Here is a 17,069-nt window from a genome sequence, read left to right as displayed (position 1 = left end):
AAGTATTTAATAACATGACTGAGGTCTTATATCCAGTAAATTTGTATAGCCAGAATTTATACCCTGGATCTTACCTTAGCATTATTCTAATAAGAAGTACAAAAGCCAGCTACTGTTAATGTTGGTAAAGTGAATTTGAACTGGTAAGCTTGGACTCCACAGGAGTTATAGCAGTGGTTTGCTTTTACACTTATTCATTTGGGAGGCCCATCTTAATTACCTATAAGTAATTAATAGGCCCATCTTGAATAACCTATTGAGAAAGCTTGTGCTGTTTCTACACCATCATTCAAGAGATTATTTCATCTTTGACTTTACTATTAATGTTTAACTCTATTGCCTAGGCTCTTCCCATGTTCCAGAATAATCATAGGCCATTTGAAGCAGGTCACTTGACTGGTCCTTTCTAAATTTCTCAAATTGCATGTGAAGAAGTAGGTTCCTATTATACAGGGGTTGCTCCAAAGTAGAAATACTCTTAACTTGCTCACTTGCTAAAAACAATGGAGTGAACATTATAAAATCAATTCTATATTATGATGAGGAAATGGTTTTCTTCACTTTAGTTGTCTTTGATAAATTTTATAAAGTGAATTTATGAACAGTTCAATGCAATTCTTCCATTTAAAAATTTTACTGATTCTTTTCTACCAATTTTATTATTTTGTGTCCAAAGACAGCCAGTAGATGTTATTTTGATTACATTGTTTTATGGCAACAAATTGTTACAACAAAATGTTCTCCATTGTGTATTTTTCCTGTAATATGGAAAAAACTTCCTTCTTTTTTGAGAGGATGTGTGATATTTAACATAGCATTAGACATTATAGAAATTAAAAGTTCTTAGATGTGACTTGAGTTATTCATCTTTTTTTTTCCAATTCTGTCTCCCTCTAAAATCATTAAACCTCTCTGAATCTTGAGGCACACAATACTTGATCATGTCTGTATTTGCTGGGTAATAGTGGTTTACCAAGCATATTCTAGTACCATGAAGGATTATAATCCTGGGCTTTGGACTAAGTCCTTTTGTCTTCCTTTAAAATTTTTGTGAGAGTGTCTTTGACTTATGCCAATAGTTAGTGCGTATAATTATGAACTGATAAGCAGTCATGAAATATCTGAGTTTCCACAGGCTACATAGTTGAACAGTTAAGAGCATAGGGTTTAAATTCAGACTGTATGGGTTAAAATTCCAGGTAGTGGTTTAAACCATCATTCACTGTTGGTTATCCTGAGAAGGTTACTTAACTTTTCCTTCTCAAAGGCTCGATTTCTTTTTTGTCAAATAAAGATGATTTCAATTTTACATTTTTCTTTTTAAAATTAAGATAGTATGATATGCTTTACGTTGTGCCTAGCACATAGTGGGCACTTGATAAAATGTAAGGTATCATGATGATGATGATGATGATGATGATGATGATGATGATATTTAATTTTAATGAAGAAAACATGCATTTGTGAGCTTAAGGGTTTGGGATCTAATATGTCTTCCAGGGACCACTACCAAACTATCTCAGAAAAGCAGTTGCCCTTATGTTTTGGGACATTTAAAGGAGTCTAATTTTAAGAACTCAGAGCTTGCAAGGATGGGGAAAAGAGGAAAGAGTTTAGCGAATTTATCTTTTTAATGTTTGTGCTTGCTAGGTAGTTGGGTATCCCTGAAAGGCGAACATGCATATGAGGAGAGGGAAAGAAACAATGCCTCAAGTAAACAATGAAAAGCAATAGTTCACTGTTTCTCACATATGATTAATAGACTGCCCACCTGCACCTAGAAAGGCGTTTATTTTTTTAAAAAACAGAATTCTGAGCCCATTCAAGAATTCTTGAATTATATTCCAAGTCACATTAAGGTCTGAAAATCCAATAGTATATGAAATTAGGTTGATGTGGGTTCAAATCCCATTTTGCCACATAATAACTATGTCCAAAGCTTCTACTCTTCTCATGTCACTGCCAATTCTGCTGTTAGCTCCCTATCTCCCTCCCTTATTTCCTCCTTGTTACTATATAGCCAATCCCAACTGCATAAACTCATTTAGGTAGTTGTGCAACCAGCCATCTTTTCCCCTGAGACCATTGCGTTGTTATCACTTGACTGTTCCTTACTGAACTTAAACAGTGTTCTTGCTAACAAGTAGTTTTTGTTTACTTCTCATTCTCAATGGTTGGTCCTGACATAGCTGCTAGTCCTCCTTTCCAGTTTCTATGCGATTTGAGTTACTGTCTTGATCAATCAGATGCCAAGTACTATAGACTTTTCTATTAGTTTACCCACTTTACAGATCTTATAGAAAACTTGTAAAGCCCAGAAACTCTATGATGGCTCAATACTTCCTTGTATCCTAGTGCTGATAAAGTACTATATCTTATTCATCAGAAAAGAATACATGTATTAGGTGTGGGAGAAATGGACTAGGAGGCTACATTTGAGCTGGATTTCAAAAAATAAGCAAGATTTTACTCTTAGTGATGGAAAAAAACATTCCTGAGAGAGGCAACAGTAAGAGCAAAGATAGGACTAGGAGATTGGTGAATGTCTCAAGGATTCTATAAACATTTCATTGGTATTCATAGTGTAGTGGGGGGAAATCTCACAGGATGCTTGTTCAAAATGTCATTCATGGACACTGTAAACATATTGAATTATGATCTGTAGGAATGTGACTCAAGAGTCTGCATTTTGAGCATCAGAAGCCACATCAAAAAGAATCAAGTACTATAAGTAACTAACGCTATGGAGCTGAGGACCTGGGGAGACCAAGCCAAGTCTTTCTTAAAGGGCTAATAACTACATAGCTTGAAAAATGAATAAAAATGAATAATTAATTCCTAAAAGAAGTGGCAGTGTTTGGAATTAGTCTAGGTCCAGGGAACCATTTGAGATATAATACATAGGATTCTAGGAGAAAAAGAAAGAAACTGATCTGAAATTCAGTAATTTTTGTGGTGTGTGTGTGTGTGCACGCACACACAAGTGTGTATATGCACATGTGGGTAGGTGTGTAAGAGAGAATAGAATAGAATAGAATAGAGTAGAAAAGAAAGTGAAAAGAAATCCTGATATGGTTTTGGAGTACCAGGGAATCCTCAGTAAGAAAGCAGATACAGTCTGTAGATTTGAGACTATGGAAATCAGATAGACTCAAGTGAGAAGTATGGTAGTGAGACAAAAGTCAAGAAATTTTATTGATTTAAAACCTTACTTTATTATATTTACAAAGTCCTTTCACATATTTTCACAGTTAACATTAATACTCATAACAACTTATGAGCATAAGTATTCATGTCACTCTTTTGGACAGTAGAAAGCTGAGGCCCAGAAAATTTAAGTGACTAACTTATGATCATCTATCTAGTAGTTAGAATAAATTAATTCTGAACCTACTTTTCTAACTCAACATTGAGTAATATTACCAATACACCAATACCACCTCTCTCAGCTATGTAAATAATAACATCAGTAATAACAACTAACATTACTTAAATGCTATGTGTCAGACATTGTTTTTAGCACTTCGTATGTGTTGATTCATTCACTCTTCTTTTTTTCTAGAATCAACCAATCTAAGGTTGGTTTCCCATCCTGACTTTTAAAATTCTTGCATCTAACATATGTGCCTTCCCTATGCAGATCCTTACAACTCTTTGTAAAACACATATCCAAAAATGGTGGAAGAACACCAAAAAAAAAAAAAAAGGACCAGTGGAAGGGCACTTATAAGCTACAGGACTAGACAGGTCATGTTTATTTATGACTCTGTTCATGTAGCTATCTCTGATGACCAGTTGTAAGGAAGTAGTTAAATAGTAGAATACCACCTAACTTTAAAATGTTGACCAACAGTGCACATTTCCATGAAGATTTTATTTGAGCTTCATCTTTTGTGAGCCTTGGGATATTGTGCCAACATACAGCATGCAATATCATTCATGTTTGTTTCCCTAAGGTGTATTTTTCATCTTTGAATTGTTTGCTTTCTCAAACACACACAGGTAGAGAGCAAAAACCAGTTGTAAATAGATAGTCATCTTTTAACTCTAACCAATTCTAAATAGATTTTGTAGCTCATATGTTAAGTATTTGTTAACAGGTTTAAAAAAGATTCTTTACTGTCTGTAAACAGAAGACATTTTAGATGTTGGGTAGAGGAAGATAAAAACCTGGGAGGAATTAGAGGCACTAGCAAAGCATTTTTCCATGCCTTATCTCTTTGCCTGCCTCTTTTCTGGCTTAGTTTTGGGGCCTGAAAATCCATACATTCTGTTTTTCTTGAGTTCGTTTTCTTATTATTTAGAATTGGATCAAAACAGGTTTTGACTGAAAGATGAAAATACTGCTAGTCAATAATTTTACAGTGGTTATAGTGCCAATAGAATAAATCCAGTTAGTATTCTCATGAGAGGAGAACCATCAAAACGATACATTGTGGTGTAAATAAGGTCTTCTGCCCTGAAGAGGCCTTAACCTAAAAATATTTATTGAATACCCACAATGTGTGAGACATTCTGGTATTTTGATGGACACAAACATAAATTAGATGTGGAACCTCCTCTTGAGGAGATTGTAATCTAGTAAAGATAACAAAGCTTGCATGCTAATGTGTGTATATATTTTAGACTGCATTTATGTGGTAACAGCTCTATAAGACATAGACTTATATCAACAATTACCTGTGGGAGTAGAAAACGAAAGAGAAGCTTAATGCATTAATTTACCTATTGTTCATTCCTTACTGTGCATATAGTCAGTATATGTTTATCATAAACAAAATCCTCTTCAAATGCTATAAAAAAGATAGCATTTACTGAATTTATCATCGTTTTATTGTGCTGAGGTAGCTTTTTTCCTTTGTTAGGATGGTACATTTTGCTGTCATACCCATGGGTTGATTTCCCTCAAAATAAAGGACTCCTGGCTCAATTTATTTAAAACATAACTCAACATCTTTACTCTCTGCTCCTTCTTTCACCATCTTTGCCCTCTCAGATATACCCTCTTCAACACACATTTATATAATACACATTCATATGGAAGTTCTCCCTTCATTAACAATGTTCTGCTTTTGCCAGTTGTCCCATGTTATTGTCAGCATCATATTTTAATGAAATGAGAAATTTTGTTTTAAAAACCAAGTCCAGGCAGCCCCAGTGGCGCAGCGGTTTAGTGCCACCTGCAACCCGGGGTGATCCTGGAGACCCGGGATTGAGTCCCATGTCAGGCTCCCTGCATGGAGCCTGCTTCTCCCTCTGCCTGTAACTCTGCCTCTCTCTCTCTCTCTCTCTCTCTCTCTCGGAATAAATTAATAAAATCTTAAAAAAATAAATAAAAGCCAAGTCCATTAATTCGCACTTACTTGTTTCCTTGCACTTGTCCTCTTTGTGTTTTGGAAGTCATCTTTCACTAATAGCATGCATCAATTAATTAACATATGAAATTATTTCATCAATTTGTTAGTGTGTTTTCCTATTTCCTATTTATTGTCTGCTTCTCATTAGATTATAAACTCCATAGATGCAGGGACCTTCCCTGCATATTTATTGCTCTTATCTCTGTTTCTTACAAGTGCCAAGAACCAAATAGGTTCAGCTCAATAAATATTTATTAAATGAGTGATTGAATTTAGGGAATCCCAAGTGGCTCAGTTGGTTGAGTGTCTGACTCTTGGTTTTGGCTCAGCTCATAGTCTTGGAGTCCTGGGATCCAGCCCTCATTGTGCTCTACACTCCGCAGAATCTGCTTGTCCCTCTCTCTCTCTCCTGGCTTGCATTCTCTGTCTCTCTCTTTCTCGCTCCCTAATAAATAAATAAAAATAAAATCTTAAAAAAGTAAATAAATGAATGATTTCAAAACTCCTAACCCTTAATATTTCCCCAAAATTCTATCAATTTATCATTTAATAATGTTTCTTAGATTTTCTGCTTCCTACACACTTCTATAGTCCACACCTTCCAATTGACTCCTTATCCCTTTAGACTTAAAAAATAATTTATTACCTTCAGTCATTTTTTAACCCATTCTGCATATTACTGGTCTACCAATTTCCTTCCTGTATCCTTCATCTCATTTCATAACTTAAGAATCTTTTTCAAATTCCTCTTGTTTTTTTTTTTTTTCCTCTTGGTTTAAATGAAAGAAATGATGTGAAGGCTTAAAGTGCTTTGTGAAGGTTAGATCTTTCTGTTGCTTATTGGATTATAAAATTTATCAGCAATTATTTCCATCCTATGTCTTTCCATATTTCTTTTCGATAACACATTTTAGACCTTCCAACTTTAATAATTTTGATAATCTGATGAAAAGCTTGGAGCCTCTTCCCAAAGATACACGCATAAATGTTTTAGAGAAAGAATCCCTTTCATAATATAAATCTTATAATAAAACATTTCATTATATAAAGTCTCATATTTTTATAAAGTTTCACATGCCTATGACTTCTGTTCCTATGTAGTACTTTTATCTTCTCTAACTGTAGTCCCCAGAACATTTAGTGTAATGTTGAACTCAGAAGAAGCACTTCATAAATACTTGCTGACCTGACATACAGATTCTTATCCATTTGAGTTTCTGTGAAAAAAAATACTAAATTCTTTTTTTAATTTATTTTATTGTAATTTAATTTGCCAATATGGCATAACACCCAGTGCTCATCCTGCCATGTCCCCCTCAGTGCCCATCACCCAGTCACCCCAAACCGCGCCCACCTCCCCTTCCGCCACCCCTAGTTCATCTCCCAGAGTTAGGAGTCTTCCATGTTCTGTCTCCCTTTCTGATATTTCCCACTCATTTTTTCTCCTTTCCCCTTTATTCCCATTCACTATTTTTTTATATTCCCCAAATGAATGAGACCATATAATGTTTGTCCTTCTCCAATTGACTTACTTCACTCAGCATAATACCCTCCAGTTCCATCCATGTCGAAGCAAATGGTGGGTATTTGTCGTTTCTAATAGCTGAGTAATACTCCATTGTATACATAGACCACATCTTCTTTATCCATTCATCTTTCGATGGACACCGAGGCTCCTTCCACAGTTTGGCTATTGTGAACATTGCTGCTAGAAACATCGGGGTGCAGATGTCCCGGCGTTTCATTGCATCTGTATCTTTGGGGAAAGTCCCCAGCAGTGCAATTGGTGGGTCGTAGGGCAGATCTATTTTTAACTCTATAATTCAAATTAGTGTTGTAATTCTCTTTATCTCTCCTTCTTTAAAATAAAATAGTATGGTTGTTGAAAGTATACATCCATCGGTATGCAGTAGTTTAATTTATGAATAGTCTACCAACTTCAATTGTATCTTTCTCATTTATTTATGTATTTATGTATTTGTGTATGTATGTATGTATGTATGTATGTATGTATTGGAGTTCTATTTGCCATCATATACTATGACACCCAGTGCTCATCCTATCAAGTGCCCCCTTCAGTCCCAGAAACCAATCACCCCACCCTCCTGTCCACCTCCCCTTCCACTACCTCTTGTTTGTTTCCCAGAGTTAGGAGTCTCTCATGTTCTGTTATGCTTTCTGATATTTCCAACTCATTTTCTTTCCTTTCCCCTATAATCCCTTTCACTATTTTTATACTCCCTGTATGCATAAAACCATATAATGTTTGTCCTTCTCCGATCGACTTATTTCACTCAGCATAATACCCTCCAGTTCCATCCACGTCGAAGCAAATGGTTTATATTTGTCGTTTCTAATGACTAATATTCCATTGTATACATATACCACATCTTCTTTATCCATTCACCTTTTGATGGACAACGAGGCTCCTTCCACAGGTTGGCTATTGTGGACATTGCTGCTATAAACATTGGGGTGCAGGTGTCTCAGTCTTTCACTGCATATGTATCTTTGGGGTAAATCCTGAGCATCACAGATGCTGGGTTGTAGGGGAGCTTTATTTTTAACTCATTGAGGAACTTCCACACAGTTTTCCAGAGTCTCTGTATCAGTTCACCTTCCCACCCAAAGTGCAAGAGAGTTCCCTTTTCTCCATATCCTTTCCAACATTCGTTGTTCCCTGTCTTGTTAATTTTCACCGTTCTCACTGGTGTGAGGTGGTATCTCATTATGGTTTTGATTTGTATTTTCCTGAATGCAAGTGATACAGAGCATTTTGTCATGTGCTTCTTGGCCATGAGTATGTCTTCAATGGTGAAATTTCTGTTCATTACACTTGCCCATTTCATGATTGGATTGTTTCTTTGCTGTTGAGTTTAATAAGTTCTTTATAGATCTTGGATGCTAGCCCTTTATCTGATAAGTCATTTGCAAATATCTTCTTCCATTCTATAGGTTGTCTTTTAGTTTTGTTGACTGTTTCTATTGCTGTGAAGAAGCTTTTGATCTTGTTGAAGTCCTAGTAATTCATTTCTGCTTTTGTTTCCCTTGCCTTCATAGATATATACTGCAAGAAGTTGCTGTGCCCAAATTCATACAGAGTGTTGCCTGTGTTCTCCTCTAGGATTTTGATGGATTCTTGTCTCACATTTAGATCTTTCATCCCTTTTGAGTTTCTCTTTGTGTATGGTGTAAGAGAATGGTCTAGTTTCATTCTTCTGCACGTGGCTGTCCAATTTTCCCAGCACCATTTATTGAAGAGACTGTATTTGTTTCCGGTGGATAGTCTTTCCTGCTTTGTTGAACATTAGTTGACCATAAACTTGAGGGCCCTCTTCTGGGTTCTCTTTTCTCCTCCATTGATATATGTGTCTGTGTTTGTGCCAGTACCACACTGTGTTGATGATCACAGCTTTGTAGTACAAATTAGAATCCGGCATTTGATGCCCCCAGCTCTGGTTTTATTTTTCAATATTCCCTTAGTATTTGGGGTCTTTTCTGATTTCACACAAATCTTTTTTTTTTTAAGATTTTATTTTATTTAATCATGAGAGATACAGAGCAGGAGAGAGAGAGGCAGAGACACAGGCAGAGGGTGAAGCAGGCTCCATGCCGGGAGCCCGACTTGGGACTCGATCCCGGATCTACAGGATCATGGCCTGGGCTGCAGGCGGCGCTAAACCGCTGCGCCACACGGGCTGCCCTGATTTCACACAAATCTTAAGACGATTTGTTACAACTCTAAAGAAAGTCCATTGTATTTTTTAAGATTTTATTTATTTATTCATGACAGACAGACACACAGAGAGAGAGAGAGAGAGAGAGAGAGAGGCAGAGACACAGGCACAGGGAGAAGCAGGCTCCATGCAGGGAGCCCGACATGGGACTCGATCCCAGATCTCCAGGATCATGGCCTGGGCTGAAGGTGGCACTAAACTGATGGGCCACCAGGGCTGCCCAAGTGCATGGTATTTTGATAGGGATTGCATTGAATATGTAAATTGCCCTGGGTAGCATAGATATTTTCACAATTTTAATTCGTCTAATCCATGAGCAGGGAATATTTTTCTGTCTCTTTGTGTCTTCCGGAAATATTTTCAGAAGTGTCTGGGGATCCCTGGGTGGCGCAGCGGTTTGGCGCCTGCCTTTGGCCCAGGGAGCGATCCTGGAGACCCGGGATCGAATCCCACATCGGGCTCCCGGTGCATGGAGCCTGCTTCTCCCTCTGCCTGTGTCTCTGCCTCTCTCTCTCTCTCTCTCTCTCTCTCTCTCTCTGTGACTATCATAAATAAATAAAAATTAAAAAAAATATTTAAGAAGTGTCTGTAGTTTTTAGTGTATAGATTATTTATCTCTTTGGTTAGGTTTATTCCTATGTATCTTATACTTTTGGGTACAATTGTAAATGGAATTGACTCCTTAATTTCTCTTTCTTCAGTCTCATTGTTAGTGTATAGAAATGCCACAGATTTCTGGGCATTGATTTTGTATCCTGCCACATTACTGAATTGCTGTATGGGTTTTAGCAATCTGGGGTGGAGTCTTTGGGTTTTCTATGGACAGCATCATATCATCTATGAAGATGGAGAGTTTCAGTTTTCTTTGCCAATTTGAATGCCTTTTATTTCTTTTTGTTGTCTGATTGCTGAGGCTAGGAATTATAGTATTATGTTGAATAGCAGTGGTGAGAATGGATATCCGTGTCGTGTTTCTGATCTTAGGGGAAAGGGTTTCAGTTTTTCCCCATTGAGAATGATATTTCCTGTGGGCTTTTCATAGATGGCTTTTAAGATGCTGAGGAATGTTCCCTCTATCCCTACACTCTGAAGGGTTTTGATCAGGAATGGATGATGTATTTGGTCAAATGCTTTCTCTACATCTATTGAGAGGATCACATGGTTGTTTTTTCTCTTGTTGATATGATTTATCTTGTTGATTGTTTTAACACTGTTGAACCAAACTTGCATCCCGAGGATGAATCCCACTAGGTCATGGTGAATAAACGTCATAATGTACTATTGGATCCTATTGGCTAGTGTCATGTTGAGAATGTTTGCATCAGTGTTCATCAGGGGTATTGGTCTATTTTTCTCCTTTTTGTTGGGGTCTTTTTCTGGTTTTGGAATTAAGGTGATGCTGACCTCATAAAATGAGTTTGGAAGTATTTTGTCCCTTTCTGTATTTTGGAAGAGCTTTAGTAGAACAGGTATTTTTTCTTCTTTAAACGTTTGATAGAATTCCCCTGAAGCCATCTGGCCCTGGACTTTTGTGTCTTGGGAGGTTTTTGAGGATTGCTTCAAGTTCCTACCTGGTAATCAGCCTGTTCAGCTTTTCTATTTCTTCCTGTTCCAGTTTTGGTAGTTTGTGGTTTTCTAGAATTGAGTTCATTTCTTCTAAATTGCCTAATATTTTGGTGTATATTTGCTGATAATACATTTTTTTGACCTCTGAACCTTTTTTTGGCCTCCTGCTCCTCAAAGGGTACCCTGTTTTGCTGCCTCAGCACTTCAGAATTTTGGTGTGGTTGGTCTCAGACACCACCTTGCCATCCATGATCTTGCGGGTGGTGGTTTTCTGGATGGTCTGCAAGGAGTTGCTGCTGTCCAGGGCGTCAGTAAGACTGAAGTCCTCCCCGTCTTCCAACAGGTGACAGTAGGTAGCATTCTCAGCCTCCAGCTTGACCTTGACATTCAGCAGGGCCTCAAAATTCTGCGCCTGGCACTGACCCTCTGCCCGGGTCTGGGACAGCTCTGACTCCAGTTGCAGCAGGACCCCAGTGAGCTGCTCCATCTGCATCGCATAGTGAGTCTTGACCTCCCTCAGGCTGCTCTCCAAGCTGGCCTTCAGTTTTCTCATGGAGTCCAGGTTGATCTCCAAGGACTGGACGGTACCTCTCATCTCCGTGAGGGTCATCTCAGCTTCTCCGATCTCAGCGGTCTGTGTGGTGACCACTGTGGTGCTCTCCTTGATCTGCTGAGACCAGTACTTGTCCAGTTCTTCTCCGTTCTTCTGAGTCGGCTTGTCATACTGGGCCCGGATATCTGCCTTGCTCTTGCTGAGGTCCTGAGATTTGGGGGCATCCAACTCCACCATCAACCCAGAGTTGGCGATTTGGTTTTGTAGACCCTTTACTTCTTCCTCGTGGTTTTTCTTCATGAAGAGCAGCTCCTCCTTGAGAGCTTCAATCTCTGTACCTGCAGCCGAGTGACATTGGTGTCATCAATGACCTTGCAGAGCCCATGGATGTTGCTTTCCACGGACTGGCGCCTGGCCAGCTCCGTCTCATTCTTGACACGCAAGTCGTCAGCAGCAAGCCGGGCATTGTCAATCTGCAGAACGATGCGGGCATTGTCCACAGCACTTGCAAAGATCTGAGCCCTCAGGTCCTCGATGGTCTTGAAGTAATGCCCCCAGTCTCTGACCTGGGGGCCCTTCTTCTCCAGGTGTTCCCGGATTTTTATCTTCAATCTCTGATTATCAGCCTCCAGGCTCCTCACCCTCTCCAGGTAGTAGGCTAGGCGGGCATTCAGGTCTTGCATGGTCTTCTTCTCGCCCTGTATGCCCCCTATATCTGCCAGACCCCCAGCCATCCCCGCAGCCAGGCCCCTGGATCCCCAGCTGCCCCGGAAGCTGGTGGAGCAGGATATGGAGATCCAGAGCCCCGTGCCTGCGTAGACGCTGGCACACTGCTGCTGATCGGCCAGACCTAGTGGCTGGGCGACTGCACAGAGCCCAGGGACTGATAGTTGGAAGAGAAGGTGGAGCAGGTGGTGAAGCTCATGCTGCTCGAGAGCCAGAGGGCGACTCAGGAGGCCAGGGCTCAGGCTCGGGCCAGGGCTGATAATACGTTTTTAAAATTGTTTGTATATCCTGCATATTGCTTATGATCTCTCCTTTTTCATTCATGATTTTATTAATTTGATTCTTTTCTCTCTTTTGTTTTTAGTAAGGCAGGCTAATGGTTTATCTCTTTTTAATTCTTTCAAAGAACCAACTCCTGTTTTTTTGTTTTTTGTTTTTTTTTTTAAATCTGTTCTACAGTTCTTCGGTCTCTCTTTCATTGAGTTCTGCTCGAGTCTTTATTAACTCTCTTCTTCTGCTTGGTGTAGGTTTTCTTTGCTGTTCTTCCAGTTCCTTTAGGTGCGAGGTTCACTTGTGTTTCAATTTTCTCCAGTTTTTTTGAGGGATGCTTGTATTGCAATGTATTTCCCCTTAGAACTGCTTTTGGTGTATCCCAAAGATTTTGAATGGTTGTATCTTCATTCTCATTAGTTTCCGTGAATCTTTTAAATTCTTCTCTAATGTCCTGGTTGACCCTTTCATCTTTTAGCAGGATGCTCTTTAACCTCCATGTGTTTGAGTTTCTTCCAAATTTCTTCCTGTGATTTAGTTCTAGTTTCAAAGCATTGTGGTCTGAAAATATGCAGGGGCAATCCCAGTCTTTTGGGTTCAGTTGAGACCTGATGTGTGACCCAGTATGTGGTGTACTCTGGAGAAAGCTCCACGTGCACTTGAGAAGAATGTATATTCAGTTGCATTTGGATGCAATATTTTGTATCTATCTGTGAAATCCATATGGTCTAGTATATCATTTAAAGCTCTTGTTTCGGGGGATCCCTGGGTGGCACAGTGGTTTAGCGCCTGCCTTTGGCCCAGGGTGCGATCCTGGAGACCCGGGATCGAATCCCATGTCGGGCTCCCGGTGCATGGAGCCTGCTTCTCCCTCTGCCTATGTCTCTGCCTCTCTCTCTCTCTCTCTCTCTCTCTCTGTGTGTGTGACTATCATAAATAAATAAAAATTAAAAAAAATAAATAAAGCTCTTGTTTCTTTGGAGATGTGGTTAGAATATCTGTCATTTGCAGAAACCGCCATGTTGTAGTCTCGCAGTATTAGTGTATTATTATCTAAGTATGTCTTAACTTTGGTTATTAATTGATTGATATACTTGGCAGCTCCCACATTAGAGACATAAATAATCATGATTGTTATGTCCTCTTGTTGGTTAGATCCTTTAAATATGATATGGTGTCCTTCTTCATCTCTTACTATAGTCTTTGGGATAAAATTTAATGTTCCTGAGATGAGGATTGCTACCCCAGCTTTCTTCTGAGGATCATTTGAATGGTAAATGGTTCTCTACCCTTTCATTTTTAGACTGTAGGTGTCCTTATGTGTAAAATGAGTCTCTTGTAGACAGCAAATAGATGGGTCTTGCTTTTTTATCCAGCCTGAAACCCTGTGTCATTTTATGGGATCATTAAGCCCATTCACGCTCAGAGTTACTATTGAAAGCTATGAATTTAGTGTCATTGTAATACCTATTCAGGCTCTGTTTTTGTGGATTTTTTCCTTTGGGCTTCCTATTTCTTTTACAGAATCTTCCCTAATATTTCTTGCAGAGCTGGTTTGGTGGTCACATATTTTTCCAGTTTCTGCCTATTTTGGAAGACCTTTATCTCTCCTTCTAATGTTAATGTGAGCCTTGCTGGATAGAGTATGTTTTGCTGCATGTTCTTCTCATTTAGTACCCTGAGTATATCCTGCTAGCCCTTTCTTGCCTCGTAGGTCTCTGTGTAGAGGTTTACTATTAATCTAATATTTCTCCACCATATAAGTTACAAATCTGTTGTCTCCCAGTGCTTTAAGGATTTTCTCTTTAATTTTGAAATTTGCAAGTTCCACTTTTAAATGTTGAGGTGTTGAACGGTTTTTGTTGATTTTGGAGGGACCTCTGTATATCCTGGATCTGAATACCTGTTTTCCTCCCCAAATTAGGGAAGTTCAAATCTATGATTTGCTCATATATGCTTTTTCTGTCCCTCTGTCCCTCTCAGCTCTCTCTATAATCTCCAATTATATGTAGACTTTTCCTTCTGAGACTATCATTTATTTCCATAAACCTTTCCTCATGGTCTTTTAATTGTTTTTCTGTTTTTTCCTCAGCTACCTTCCTTGCCATCAACTTGTCTTCTATGTCATTCACTCTTTCTTCTACCTCATTAACTTTCATAGTTAGGATCTCCAGTTTGGATTGCATCTCATTTAATTGATTTTTAATTTCAGCCTGATTAGATCTAAATTTTGTAGTCATGAAGTCTCTTGAATCCCTTATGCTTTTTTTTCCAGAGCCACCAGTAGCTTTATAATTGTGCTTCTAATTGGGTTTCTGACTTTGAATTATAATCTAAATTCTGTAACTCTGTGACAGAGAGTACTGTTTCTGATTCTTTTGCATTGAGTTTTTCCTTCTAGTCATTTTGCTCAGTGCAGAGTGGCTGTATGAGTGGGTTGAGTCAAGAATATCAACCACAACCTAAGTAAATTTCACTGTAGATGATTTTGATGAGGCCAGAGACCAGAAATTGAAAACAAAGATCAGAACGAAATAAAACAAAAGCACCACTAAAGTGAAAAACAAAATTTAAAACAAAGTAGTAAAAAAATAAAATGCCAGGAATCCCAAAGAAGAAAAAAAAGAAAAGTGAAAAAAAATAAGAGAAATAAGCAAAATTAAAGAGAAAAAAATAGAAAAAAAGGAGAAGAAAAGGGAGGGGGGCTGGAGACGTTCGTGGTGACAAAGTTGTAGTGGAGGGATAATGTTGTCTACCTGAGGGGTCCTAGAGTGTGATCCTCTTGGTTCTCAGTATATTAAGTTCTGTATGTAGAAGTTGCTCAGTCCCAAATTTATATAAACCAGAAATACTTGTAGAGAGCCCCACAATTGACCACTAATACATAAATGAGATAAAAGAGGACAGCAGAATGGGAATGAAGAGTGAATATAATCTCACAGAATGAACCAGCACGGTATACCACTTGGTCCTGGGTGCATGCTGGTCATGTTTTAGAAGGTATTAACTTTTGCCATTGTAGAACAAAATGAGGCAGAGAAAACGAAAAACACAAAACAACAACAACAACAAAAAATATATCTTGTATATCTCCCAAAATTAAGTTGAGTGTTTTGAAGGGAATCTGGAGGTGGAAATATATCTAAGACATGTAATTGGAGAAATATGAATGTCAAAAAGGAAGAAACTCAAAAATGAAGAGGTGGTAAAATATTGTAGTTAAGGCGGGAAAAGAGAAAATACTGGAAATTTTTAGTCTGATATAAACATGAGTTGTACTGGAAAAAGAAAAAAAAGAAGGAGGCGTACCTTCTAGTTCTGTATACTGTAAATCCCTTGATTTCCCCTGGAGCTTTCCAGCACTGCTGGGTCAAGAACCTGCTCTTCCCCCGTTCTTCCAGCCGGTCTTCTGGGGGAGGGCCTGCTGTGCTGATTCTCAGGTGTTTGTGCCTGGGTGGAGATGCCCCCCACCGCTGGGTGCCGAGCTCAGGGGGAGCTGTTTACCCCATGAGGCCTCTGTTCCCTGGCAGCCCCACCACTCCAGGAACAAGGTGAAACAAGGAGGAAAAACAACAATGGCCACAGCCAGATTTCCAGCTCTGTAGTCAGCTCCCCACTAGTAACTAATACAGTCTCCCAGTCCACACTGGCTTAGATGCTTCTGGAGCCAGAGTGGGTGCACTGATCTGCACAGCTTGGGGCACTCAGTGGCAGGAGAGTCCTCGCTGTCCTGTGCCTTCCCTGCTTCTGTCTATCCCAGCAGGAGTGCAGGGTCGTGGGCTATGTCCGCTTGGGCACCCTGGGATCCAGGGTCCTGCGCTGCTGGAATCGCTCTCCCAGCTGGTGGCTCCCGAAGGCAGCAGGGCGCAGACACCTCAGTCTGGAGCCACCAGCCTAACTGACTGGCTTCTTCCAGATGCCCTGCTGGATGCATGCTCTAGCCCTTTACTGAGAATGGCTCACAGTTCGTGGTGCACCTTCCCTTGGGCACACGTCCTCTATTAGTGACTCTGGCAAAGTGGAGGCTTCGCTGACTCTCCTGCAATTCTGCCTGATTTCCCTGCTGAGCACTTTTCTGTCCAGGAAGAATCTGGTGCGGATTTTTTTAAAGCTATTGTTTCTCCAGGGCTGGGTTTTCCTGTCCCAGAGGCTTTGGCCGCAGGCCTTAGCCTGACTCCTTGGGGTGCCCCTCCCCCACTTGATTCTCTTTAATTTTATTTTTTTCCACCTTCCTACCTTGTTAGAATAGAAAACCCTTCTATCTGTAGCATTCTGGCTATTCTCTCTTTAAATCTCAGGTCAGATTCGTAGGTGTTCAGAATGGTTTGAAAGTTATCTAGGTAAGTTGATGGGGCCAGATGAGTTGGGGACCGTACTCCTCCACCATCTTGACTCGCCTCCTCTGTTTTTTTCACTTAAGCAACAAATTTTCCATGTGCTTGGGTAGTTCAGTCGGTTAAGTATCCAACTCTTGATTTCAGCTCACATCATAATCTCAGGGTTGTGGGACTGAGCCCTGTATCAGACTCCATGCTGGACATGAAGCCTGCTTAAGATTCTCTCTCTCTCTCTCTCTCTCTCTCTCTCTCTCTCTCTGCCTCACCTACCCTGCATGCATGTGCTCTCCTCTCCCTTCCTTCTCTTAAAAGAAAATTCAGGGCCAGATTCTGGTTCTTTATAAGAGCAGCTATATGCCCTTAAAAATTGCAGGATTTATACCTTAGTTTAATTTTTTCCCTCCCTTAATGGTGTTCAGAAACAGATGAAGCATTTTTTTAATTGTGCTAGTAGATTTATTAGAATTAGACATATATTGACTATATCCAAATGTATTCCTTACCTCTGCTCAATGGAGGAGCT

General features: G+C 39.5%; 1 protein-coding gene and 1 pseudogene across 4 annotated transcripts in view; one reads left to right on the top strand and one right to left on the bottom strand.

The window, feature by feature from the left end:
• The window catches only part of SH3BGRL (SH3 domain binding glutamate rich protein like), a 356,563-nt gene that overhangs the window by 44,021 nt on the left and 295,473 nt on the right, over positions 1-17,069 (top strand). The window lies entirely within an intron of this gene.
• Positions 10,799-12,138, bottom strand: LOC144307806 (keratin, type I cytoskeletal 18 pseudogene; annotated as a pseudogene).

This window comes from Canis aureus, chromosome X (genome assembly GCF_053574225.1).
Source record: "Canis aureus isolate CA01 chromosome X, VMU_Caureus_v.1.0, whole genome shotgun sequence".
NCBI classification, from domain to species: Eukaryota; Metazoa; Chordata; class Mammalia; order Carnivora; family Canidae; genus Canis; species Canis aureus.
The sequence above is the reverse complement of the archived record's forward strand: the minus strand, read 5'-3'. Positions and strand labels throughout refer to the sequence as shown.